A 12,838-nucleotide genomic window follows, 5' to 3' on the forward strand; every position below is an offset into this window, starting at 1 on the left:
AACCACATTAGAGGGAGAAGAGAGGGAAAGGGGCAGGGTTACAATAACCTTATTTCCAAAATGTAAGGACATAAAGTGAAAAAAAGTGGGATTCTGGGAAATGGAATCCTAGGGTACAATATTCTAATTACACACTATCTATTATCCCCAGCCATCTGTCTCTCTCTCCATCTATCTAGGGGTCTATCCATCTTTATTATTTTTAATTTTTTAATTTTCTTTACATGTAATAACAACTTTCCATATACGGTTTTTGAAGTTATATAATCCAAAGTCTCTCCCTTCCCTTCCCTCCCTGCTCCTTGGGTTGGCAAGCAATTTGATCTGGGTTATTCATGTTTTATCATGCAAAACAGATTAACTTATTTGGGATAATTGTAGGTTCAAGGGTGGTATTACATGGCCAGTAATCTGGTTGGGAAAGGGTATATCAACTAAGGGCATGCAGAGGTAGACCCCAAGTTAATAAACACAGACACTGTATAATAACAGGACAGTTTGGTTTAATAACTAAGGGAAAAGTGAAAAGAGTTTGGGATATCTAAACTAAAGAGCCCAAAGCAAGCTGGTAACTTCGGAGAGATGGAGTCTGCAGTGTCAGTTAGCTCTCTACCTAAAAATCCTACTACCTACTATAAACTACACTTCTCTAACCCAAATTTACCCCTTGGATGGTGATGGAAGTAGCAGGATAGGAAGGTAAAGCAGGACAGATTTCAAAAGGATCATCTCACTGACAGTTGGCTATTGGTGTCTTCAGCAACTCTTTAGGAATATCTCAATCTGTCCACAGGATACATAAGTGCAGAAAGTTGTAATGGATCAACAGGAAATCCACAGGAGAGATAAAAACCAGATCAGTAGGTCCAACCTAGAAGACTGGTTTAAAAATTAACCTCCTCCTTCTTCTGACTGTTAGGAAAAGCAATAGCCCTGCCATTTCTCCAGAATTCTGGAATCTTTCTGCTTCTGCCTTTTCAGCAGCTCCTGTTCCTGCTTTTGGATTTCCTTATCTCTTTATAACAGTTCCCCCTTTACACAAAGCCAAAATAGTGTTGACAACAGTATTTTAGTATTTGTGCACTAACAAATTTATACCCCACCTAAACTAAAATTCTTACCCCAAATAATAAACAACCTTCACTCATCTATCTTATCCTATCTAATCCTATCTTACTCTAGGGATTTAATCAAGGAAAGGAAAAGGGGAATCATACAATAAACACTTGCAAAATTCAAAACACAGATCAAAGATATGCAAAAGCAAAACCAGCAAATAACATAAAAATCAAAATACAAAAAATTCATGCAAAACATCAAAATTACAAAATACTACTTATATCAACTAATACAGAAAATTCTATTACTATTGCAATGTCAAAAAAGGCAAACTTAGAGAAATAGCAAAAAAAATTTCAAAAACACAATGAACACAATATTGCAGAAGTTTTACAAAAAGTTAAACCAAGCCATCAAACTTACTTATGCAAAATACATTTGACAATAGAAGAAAATTAAATATAATCTTTTTCTATGTTAAGGACTTATCAAATATGATCTTTCTACACAATACCTACATATATACATATAATAAACACATACATACAATATATTCATGTAAGCTATACACACATATAAAGTTCATATTTATATACATGTTACATATAGACATATACATCCAATAATTCAATTCTACAATCATAACTATAATATACACTATTTACATATATGTATATGTGCATGTACATGTTTGTGTGATATGTGATTTGTTGTATGTCATATGCACTATGTAATGTATGTTGTTAGGTATGTTGCAATGTATTTTGTAATGTAATTCAGGATCTTACCTTATCTTATCAACCTCATACTCTAATCTATCAAATTACAGCCCTATCTTAATAAAATCTCCTGTCTACCTATACTATTACTATTTTAAATGAACTAAATCCTATACTAAATTCTATACTAAGTAGCTAACTATTACTTGTTAGTAACTCACTACTTTATAACTAATTATAACATTGTTAGTACCTAGCTTTACATTGTTTCACTCATTCAACTAGTGAATAAATGTATCCTAACCAGATTTCTGTTTTTGTATATATGTTTGTTATGTTGTAATTCATGTTATGTTATGTTGTGTTATGTTAGTGTTACTGTTGCATGCAACATACCTAGCTTAACTTCAAATTTTTCCTTCTCATCTTCTTTGAAGAACTCTTCCACTCCAAAATCCATTGTAGTAATATTTATTGGTGAATGCGTATGATTATATGTTATGTTGCTATATTACATTACCCAAATTCTTTAGAATCATTAGTCCATCAATCACTTGATCCACTTCATTGAACATTCTCTTCAAAATCTTTATCTGCTTAATATTTATAAGTCTTTCAGTCTTTGTACAATGTCCATCAATTTTCTGAATCCTCCTCTTAACAACAATGTCCTCTTCTATCCAAATGTCCTCTTCTACTGGAATAGTCCACTCCTTGCTGATCTGTTTGACTGTAGACTCTATTTGACTGATGAATCTCAGCTTTCTACAAACTCTTCTTGTTCTTCTTCAAGAATTTCTACATTTTCATTATCAATTCCATGAGCTTATTTAATATGTGAACAATGATAGCATGAATCTCTTCCTAATACTTTCAGTGAAGATGGTGAAACTAACACAATCAGATAAGGACCTACCCAACTCTCTTGTGTTGTCGATGTTTTAGCAAAATTTTTCACATACACCATATTACCTGGTTGAAAATTATGAAGAGAATAAATCAATGGACCAGATTGGATCAATTCTCTCATATCATGTAGTTCTCTAAGCTGTTGTTGTAATGCATTTAAATATGAAGCAATTTGACAATCTCCTCCTAGGAGAGATGCATAAACAGTCTTACAAGTTTTTGCCTGCAATGGAGCATGTCCGAAGAGCATTTCATAAGATGATATATGTAAATCTTCTTTTGGTCTTGTATGTAGGTAAAACAAAGTTATGAGAAGAATATCTGACAATTTTAGATGAATTTCAGCACATATTTTCCCCACCATAGTCTTCAGTTCCCTATTTACATGCTCCACTTGACCTGAACTTTGTGGATGATAAAGAACATGATACTTAGGTATCATTCCTAGATTCTCATAGACTCTTTTCAGAATATCTTGTGTAAAATGAGATGGGCTGCTTCCTATCCCTTTGGGCATCCTCTGTTGATCTGTTTTAGCAAGAAAACAAACCCCAAATAGAAGTCTTGCTTGGGACCAGGAGACAGGGCTGCAGAGTGCTTAGGACTTTGCCCCCAAGGTCAGGAAGACCCAGCTCCAGCCCTGCCACTGCCACCTTTTGGTAGTGCCACCTGGGCAATTCCTGAATCTCTTCTTGTGCCAGGCCACTCTCAAGGACTTTGACACTGCAGAGAAGGTACCTGCTAACCTTGGAGAGGAGGTCAGTCCTAGGAAAGTCTCAGGTCTAGGCTCTCTCCCTGAGCTAGTTGCAGATCTCTATGGATTGCCTACATGGAAACACACATACCCAGGGAAGAGCCTGTTAATGGGTCATCTCTGGAAGGCTAACCAAGTGGTGGGGAGCCTCAGGCATGCTGAAGCAGAGAGGCCAGTGAGGAAGGCCATCTACGTTCTGATGTGCCCGAAATGGAAGGGCCCCAGAACTCTCCTGAGCCCAGTTCCCAAGCTTAGACAGTCTGCTGAGCCAGGATGGGCAGCCTGTAGATGCCCCTCTGCCTGCTTTGCCTGTTCAGATCTTCTCCAGGAAGTTTTGTTGGGAGGGGGCAAGAGTAGGAGAAATTACTTCACCCCCTCCCAGCCCTCCTTGTCCAGGGTCCTTCTCCCTCTCTTTTGGGGTGATTGTCTCAGCCACCTGATAGCTATTCAAGGAGATCTTGCCTAACAAGAGCCATCCAGCAGTCTCTCTGAGGGTCTGAGGTTTCTCCATCTAAGTGTGACAATCTGGTCGAGTAATGGAGATGGGAGACACTGTGTGCTCAGGCCCATGTGCATAGGTGTCACACAGTGTTCTTCCATAGTACTGTGGTTCATTTATTATATAGGTTTTCAGGTATATACTTCTTTGACACACCATCAAATGTCTACATATGTTTTTCCATGGAACTTAACAAGACACGAAGCCTAAGGAGAGAGTCACTGAAACATTGTTGCTATAGATGAATGACATAAACAGGGTGATCTAGAGGTTAGTTCTCCCTGACCTAGGAGAATCATTGTCACTTTTGGTCGGCTTTCACAATCAATTACAATTACATAGGAGATGGTTATCAAAATATTCTGTAGCTAGGTACAAGGTTAGAGGGCAATTTAATGACAGACCAGATTTGGGGTTTTCCTCAATTTACAAGTTCTTTTTTTTGGTGTTACTTTAAAGCACCTGGAATTGTTGCTTGGTTTCTGTCCATAAACAGAATTCAGTGGAGTGTGTCGTGAAGGTGATTGATATTCTTGGCTTGCCTGGCTTGTAATGGGAGTGAATGTAGCTCTGTGGAGAAGGAAAGGAGGTGGGGGGGGCAATAATCTTTGGGCTTTAATTCTATTAATGCAATCCTTTGGGGGTAATAACCTAGGGGGATTAAAGTGGGATATATATGTATTGATCCTATAAGTACTTACTCTCATGTTATTTCTCCTGTATTGGGGAGGAAACAATAATCATAACAAGACCATTAGTAAGGAAAGTTGGAGAGACAGAAATCACAGAGGGGCGTCAGCAGGGAGTTTTGTTCTTGGGGGACTGCCTTGCAGTTCCCATCCCACAAACTGTGACTATGTCAATCAGTGGGGGTCTGTTGGCTCCCCGCACTGACCCAGTTCATGAAGATTCCAGAGATATATTTGCTTTTACCTGGAAAGTTTCCCATTGGACCGGGTGTCAATTGCCACAACGATACATGGGAAGCCCTACCCTGTTTGCACTAATTTTGGCCCAAGATATAATATTCAATTTAAAGTCACTGAACTAAATATGTGGATGATTTTCTCTTTGCTTCACAAAACACAACAGCATTCCAAGAAGATAACAAACATCTTCTGTTTTAATTACATAAGAGAGGACACAGGGTCTGTAAGGTAAAGGTTCAATGGTGTCTCCCCAAAGTGGAATATTCAGGGTTCATTTTAACTACTGGTTCCCGTTCTATTTCCCCTAAGCATATTGAAGATATTAACAAATTAAGCACTCCTACTACTAAAAAACAGTTAAGAGCAATAGGTTTTTATAGATAATGGATTCCTTGCTATGGGGAAATCACTAAACCCCTTATAGCACTAAGAGAATATTTAGTCACTGAACCACTTAGATTAGAACCAAAACACCTGTCAGCCCCGTCAGATTTAAAACAGGCTATCTTGTCTGCCCGTGCTCTAGGTATCCCAGATTATAATAAACCATTCACTTTATATGTATATGAACAAAAATGGGTGGCTTCAGGTGTTTTAACCCAAACTTTGGAACTGGTTTAGCATCCAGTTGCTTATTATTTGGCCCAGCTGGACCCAGTGGCTTTACGAGCACCACCATGCCTTAGAGACATAGATGTCACAAGGAACCATGGGAAATTAAAAAAAAAACCTAATGAACAAAATGAGTGGAAAGGAAGAAGAATTTTACTTGACTTTAATGTAGAAAAGAAAAAGAGGAGAATAATCAGATTGATTTATTTAAAGAAAAAACGGTGCAGAAAATGGAAAAATTAATGTAATAAATGAATTGAAAGGAACAAGAGAAAGGGGGATTTAAATTATCTGCTTAATAAGTTAAGTAAAATTCCAAAATGAAGGAAATGGATGATAAATGGGAGGAGAAAGACTTGAGCCAGGAGAGGAGGAGACTGTTTTGAAGAATATTAATCAAAAATAATTGAAGAGATAATATATACTCTCTTTACAGAGGAAGAGGGGGAAATTGCTAATTCAGGAAAAATATATCAGAGAAGAAGAAATATATAAATGTAACTCACAAATAAAATGTAAATGTATGAATCAATCCAACTGTACTGAACAGAGTGAAAGACAGGATAAGAAAACAAAACTCAACCATTTTTTTGCTCACAAGAAACAGATCTAAATAGGAAAGACAGAGACAGATTCAAATTGAGAGAATGGAACAGAATTTACAATGAATGAGGTGAATCCCCTAAATGTTAGCATTTTTCCTAACTAGGGGCTTAGAGCAATTGTGACTAACTTCATAGTAGAGCATCCACTCCAACATTGGTGTCTGGAGACAGGAGTTCATTTCAAATGACAATACCTCATTTTATATAATAACTCTCTACTGTCAGGGAAATGCCTTTCCCATTTCTGGTTGAACTTTTTCTTTAAATCCTGTAAGAAATGAAAATAAAACTAGTATAGATACTAGGCTGGCTGGACAAATGTATTAGTGTAAATAAAAACTTGTATTGATGCTGCTAAATACATTGATCTGTTATAGCTGATACACAGATGGTAGATGGAAGATCTGAGGCAGCTTGACCCAACCTATTTATTGTTCTTAGTAGAAGTAGAGAGAGGGGAAGTAGGAAGGAGGAATAAGATAGGAAATCTCTTATATAATCCCTGACACTAATAAATATTCTAGATACCCCCCCCAACTGTCCCTCAGGGGACTTCTTCATTGTCTACCAAAGTAGGCACTACAGTTACTATCCTATCTGACTAAAGATTTAATTTCTAACTAACTAAATGTATTCTAAATCTTCTTAACCTCCTTAAATACTTAAATGTATATATATAAATATATTCTTCACAGTTTGAATGCAGCACTTCTCTCTCCCCAACTTCAGCCTGTCAGAGATTCAATTGCTCTCTGGCACCACCTGTGGTTCCAAAGAGGAAAGCTTCCGTATCCACACTTCTTACCTTCAGTATTTATTTTCTCAGCCTTCAAATAAAAAGTATCTCTCTCACAAATTCTTCTTTTTTTCTCTCAGAGACTAGACCCAGCCACCTGCTCTCAAGGAGAAATTCAAGACACAGCTGTGTGACCCTGGGCAAGTCACTTGACCCCCATTGACTGGCCCTTACCACTCTTCTGCTATGGAAGCAATATACAGTATTAATTCTAAGATCGAAGGGAAGGGTTAAAAAAAAAGAAGTTCAAGACACAGGCCCAAAGTTCTGTAACTGTCACTCCTATATGCTAATCTCTTAAAGAAGCCACAGGAAATTGCCTGTCTCTGACACTTAAAGGGGACAGTATAAAAGTGACAAACCCATTCTCTGCTCTAAAGTCTTTCTTCTAAGAAGACTAATTAGCTTAATTAAAATCCTTGTCCTAAGAATCCCCAAAACTGAAATCACCTTCAGACATTCCCAAATGAATACATATATATCTCAAGAAGGATAGGAGACAGGATCCATCTCTCCCTATTCCCCACAATCAGCATGAAGTGCAAATTATGGGCAGTATCACTGGAATAGAGATAGAGTCCATAGAGAGTATTAAAAATAAAACTAGAAAAGTTGTAAGGGGGGGAGGTCATGAAGGTATTTTTAAAAAAATAATAGATAATTTTATATTTGCTCCTGGGGGTAATAAGGAGTCACCGGAGTGTATGAAATCAGAGACAATATAGTCAATAAATAGAAGACTGCTACAGAGGGATGGGTTTGACCTCCAGAAAGGACTTTTTGGTGTACCTTGGACTTCTAGAGACTCTAGGTTGGGGCAAGAGGCTAAGGCTGGGGACTGGGGGATAACAAAGAGGTTCTAAAGAAAACACAAGGCTGAAAACATGTGAGACTAGCCAAAGGCAATGGAGCTATCCCAGGTCCTTAGACAGACATAGAGATGCCATCAGAAATTCCTTGTGTGCTGCAGGAAGTTGGAGAAGTGCTTAGTTTCTTCCTAGAGGATTCCCATTGCAGGACGGGATAGTCATCCTTGAAGGTAAGAAGAGGTCCCAGTTAGTGGTTACTCTGAAGATATGGTTAGCTCCTGTTTCTCTCTCTTCTTTTAAAATAAATAAGGAGAGGGCTATATGGCTTCATTTGTTCTGCTGAGTTTTCAGTGCTGCTAGGCAAGATCAATTTTTTTTTAATCCCACATTGCTAGGGGTTTCAGTCTCAGAACAGAGCCCTTGTTTTGTAGAGACCTCAAATTCTAAGCAAGCCAATGGTGGCTTAGAGTCACCAGGGTCCAAGAATTGTCCACAATGTCTGCCTCCTTTCAAGCTTAGTGTCAAACGTGTGTGACTCTAAGAGTCCTCTGCTGGCTACAGGCAATTTCTGAATTTCATCTAAGTCAGTATGAAATAGAGTCGCAAAAGTGATTGTAGATATGCAGGACTAGCTTCACATTCACCTACCCCTGGGGTCAGCTTGAGGGTGGGATTGTAGCCTTGTGAGAGGCAGACCGTTCCTGCAGGCAGCCTCACAATGGAATCACATCTGCCCTGGACATCCACATCTGGCCTTTCAGGCTGAGTTCAGTGATCACAGCTCTCCTTACTCCCAAACCTTTTCCTTTCCCCAACCCAGAATAGCAGAACCCCTACAGGGAGCATTTTACAATGAACAAAAGGCTCTTCTCAACAATTCAGCCCCAACTAGTGATACTTAGCCTAGTAGTTCTCCTATTTGAGAAATGAACAATTATAAATATAACATTAACCATCACAGGAAGACATAGGTAAGGGATGTACTCCATGGGATGGCAGGGGAAGTTGCCATCTGCACCTCTGGAGGAATCACATATATCAACAAGATCACAGATCCAAGCATTTACCAAAATGTTATGTGGGCAAAACCCATTCAAGTTACCTTGCATTTTTCTAAATCTAAGTCTGTCTTTGAGTTCAGTGCATAAACTGGACTCAGGATCTGATCCAGAGCATGCCTGGGGCTGAAAGGGAAAGGAGACACTGGAGAGAAAGCCAGACCTGCGAGGGAAAGTTTTAAAAGATGGAGATCCGGAGGCAACAGAAAGCTATAGCCCCCAATCCTTAGTCTGAGTGTGTTGCTAGGAAGTTCTGCACACCCCACTATCACCATCAGGATGTGTTGCTAACTTGAGTAGATGTCAGGCAGATCCTGATGTGAGAGGCATTTCCCTAAGCAATGGGGCAGGAGGCTGGTGTCACTCTGTGAATGGCTTCCAGGGACTAAATTCTTTGAAAGCAGGACTACCCTTTGTGTCCTCAGTGCCTGGCACATAGTAGGTGCTAAATAAATGTTTACTTCACTCCCTTTCTCTCTCCTTTCTCTCTCTCTGGACTGACTCACTCATCACCAGACTACCATCACATGAGCAGGTCCAGGAAATTTTCCCAGAGTGAGATTTGGGCTCTAGGAAAGACTTTAAATACCAAACAGAGACTTTTATATTGAATCCTGGGGAAATAGGGAGGTAAAAGACTGGCTTTTATTGAGTTGGGGATAAGAGGAAGAGAGAACTGGGTTTTAGGAAAATGCTTTGGAAACCAACTGGAGATGGTTGGAATGGAAAGAAGTTGCAGGCAAAGAGACAATCAAGGAGTTTATTGCAAATGAGGATGATATCCTATACAAGAAAGACATTTAAGTGAATGGAGAGACAATGATCTATATTGAATACGTCATGGAATTTAACATGACAAGACAACCAGATTGGATGTGTAGGGTGAGTGAGTGAATGGGGTGAACAGAAAGCTGAAAAACTGAGGTTATGACCTTCAGTGAGAGGGAGGATGGGTAGTGCCTTTGACAATAATAGAAAAATCAAGAAGAGAAGAGAATCTAGGGGCAAAGACCAGAGGTTCCTTGGATATGCTAAGATCAAGATGCTTGGGGCCCTCTCATTGGAGATGTCCAAAATCACAGTGATACAAGACTAGAGCTCAGGAGAAAATAGGGATTGATCTATTTAGATCTAGAAAATACCTGCACAGAGATGATAGCCACAGACTTCGATCACTGAAAGAGACAGTATTTAGATGAAAAAGAAGCAGGGTAGACCACTGGGGGACACAACTCAGTAGATCTGACTCAGGTAAAGAATCAGCAAAGGAGACAGAAAGGTCACCAAGTCAACAAGTGTTGGGAATTGTGAATCTGAAAAATTCTCAGACCCTACTTCATAAGGTTTGGTTAAGACCATTCCCCATTTTAAACAATGGAGGAACTTAGATCAGGAATGCGAGAACTCTACTCCACCCCTACTTAAGCCTGCTTTAGGGGAAGACACTCCTTGCTGAACAATGAAAAGTACTTAAACCCATACTTATAGTAAGGCAAAAATTCCTAAGCTGTGCCTATTTTTAGATCTAATACAAAAGGGTGCTAAGTACCTATAAAGGTCAGGCAACTTGTGAATTTACAAGGAGCAAAGATGTGAGAACTTATTCAGAGGTTTTTTCCGGTGTGAACTTAATAAAAAGTTCAAGTCTTCTTATGTGTGAATTAAGAATGGTCTGTCCTTTGGAAAAGGTCTACCGTGATTGGTACATGTGAGAACTTAGGGGAGCCGACATAGGAGAAAATTCCCTTTAAAAGGAGATGAAAAGTTGAGAGAAGGGACTGTCTCAGGGAACTCTCTCTAGAGATGGAGCTGGCCAAAGCTGAACTAGTGTCTCTCTGAACACTAGAATCTTACTTGGACAAATCTTGTGGTGAGTGGATAAAAGACTGACGGATCTCTCTCTTAGGGTTTTCTGGCCTAGGCTAGCTCATGCTGGCCTAAGCTGGGTCTAGCCCTTTTTCTCATTATTTCCTTTCTCTCTCTTTCTCTCTGTCTGTCTGTCTGTCTGTCTGTCTGTCTGTCTCTCTCTTTCATTAATTCCTCATTTGTATTAATTAAAATCTCTATAAAACCCAGCTGACTTGGGTATATTTAATATTTGGGAATTTTTCCCTGGTGACCATCTTATATTTGATTTAAAACAAGACACTGTCTTGAAACCATATTTTCTGTGGTCACAATTTAAGCCAACCACTCTTTTATCTGTAACAGTTTATACCAACACACTATTTTAATCATCACAGATGGTGATCACAGGGAGGGTGGGGATCTGACTTGCCCAGCACATGCTGCCCCATGTCTCTTCCTCAGGGTGACTTAGTGTTTCAGTTGAACAGCAGTTGGTTGGGATGACTGGCCTCTTCTCCACAGGAATTCCTTCCCCAGATCTTCAGGGCTTCCTTTCACAGCTGTTTATAGGTATGGTATCTCCCCCTGGAACTCAGGGTCCTTCCCCTCCATCCAACTGTTTGTTACTCCTAGCATAGAAAGGCCAAGGCCCTAAAAGGTTAGACTCCCATACTTCTCTAGCACCAAATCCCTGCGTATTTCCTTCTTTGCAAAAATATTTTTAATTTATTTTATTTTTTCCAAAAAAACAGTTTTTACATGGTTTGAGATTCAAATTCTCTCCCCTTCCTCCTTTCCCTCCCCACCATTGAGAAGGCAGCAGTTTGGTCTGTTATACACAAGCTGTTATGCCAAACCTGTTTCTTCATCAGTTATCTTTTCAAAGAATACACACACAGAGTAAGCATAAGTCTGCTTTGATCTGCACTCAGATTCCATCAACTCTTTCTCTGGACATAGATGGCATTTTTCATCCTTTGTCCTTTGGGGCTGTCTTGGCTCTTTGTACATTTCCTTCCAAGGAGAGGCCAGGTGCCCCCACTTCTCCAGGGTGTTGTCCACAGCCATATTCTTATTTGTTTAGACCCTTACCTTCTGCCTGAGTACCATCAATCTCTCTGCACTCTCACCAAGAATGCTCTGTCGAGAAGACAAGGAGAAAATCTTCCGGGTCTGTAGCTACTCCAGGCTTCACCAGGGCCATACCCTGACCCGACTGCAAGACCCCAAATTGGAGGTAAGTCAGTTGCTGAGGGAGGCTCCAGGGAGGCAAGGGGCCTGGTTGTGACTTGCAGAAGAAAGAAGTCAGGAAGAAGCTTAGAAGGACTCCCAGGGAAGCATTCTGGGAAATCTTCCCATCCCAGCCCCTTGCACAGTCTATCCTCTATGTCTGCAAGACTCTCCCTCTACATCCAGCTACTTGGAATCCTGGCAGTCACTTAGCAATGAAATCCCTCCTTGATCCTTCATTCTTACCCCTCAAATTCCATCCTTTCCAACCCTCTGTGCCCACGTCAGATCTCCCCAAGTTCTCAGGGGTGAAGGCTCTGAAGGAATCTTTGGGTCCTTAGACCACGGAGTCATGCTTTACACTTAGGAAGCCATTGGTCAGTGCTCTTGGAATTGAGTTCTTTTTCCTTCCCAGGATAATTCTGAAGAAGGCAAAAAGAAGAAAAAGAAGGTCTAGACCACGCAATTGTCTTCCACTGGGGCAGGATACAGGGCCCCATATGACAGTGTTTGCACCTTCACCCACAACCCTTCTGGACTCCTGCCTGGAATCCCAGTCAGTCAGTCATGGACCCTTTCTCAAGGATGAGAGGATCCAGAACAGAAGAAATTTCAGATTGAAGCATCTTCCCAGACTAGATTGTCAAACTGATTCAGCCCTGGCAGCTAGTGGCCTCTTGGGACACTACTTGAAGTTTTTTATCTGATGATCATCTAATAAAGTGGCTCTTACCCACTGGACAGTGTCAGTTTGGCCTGTAATTTGGCATGAAGTGAGATTTCAGGGAAGGGAATGGCAGCCTAAGAGGGGATGTTCCACATTTCATCCAAACCTACTATTTTCTGTCATCCACAATCCTGTGGACTTTGTCCAATTCTATTTTTTGTCTAGGACGCTGCCTGATCTTTGTTCTTTTGTTCTTCCCTGGACCACATGAAGGTGAGGAAGGCCTGCCTGGTGGTCTTTCCATTTCCTGGCATTTTTCCCTGAGTTGGTTTTAGAAGCTTACA

This window comes from Monodelphis domestica, chromosome 4 (genome assembly GCF_027887165.1).
Source record: "Monodelphis domestica isolate mMonDom1 chromosome 4, mMonDom1.pri, whole genome shotgun sequence".
Lineage (NCBI taxonomy): Eukaryota > Metazoa > Chordata > Mammalia > Didelphimorphia > Didelphidae > Monodelphis > Monodelphis domestica.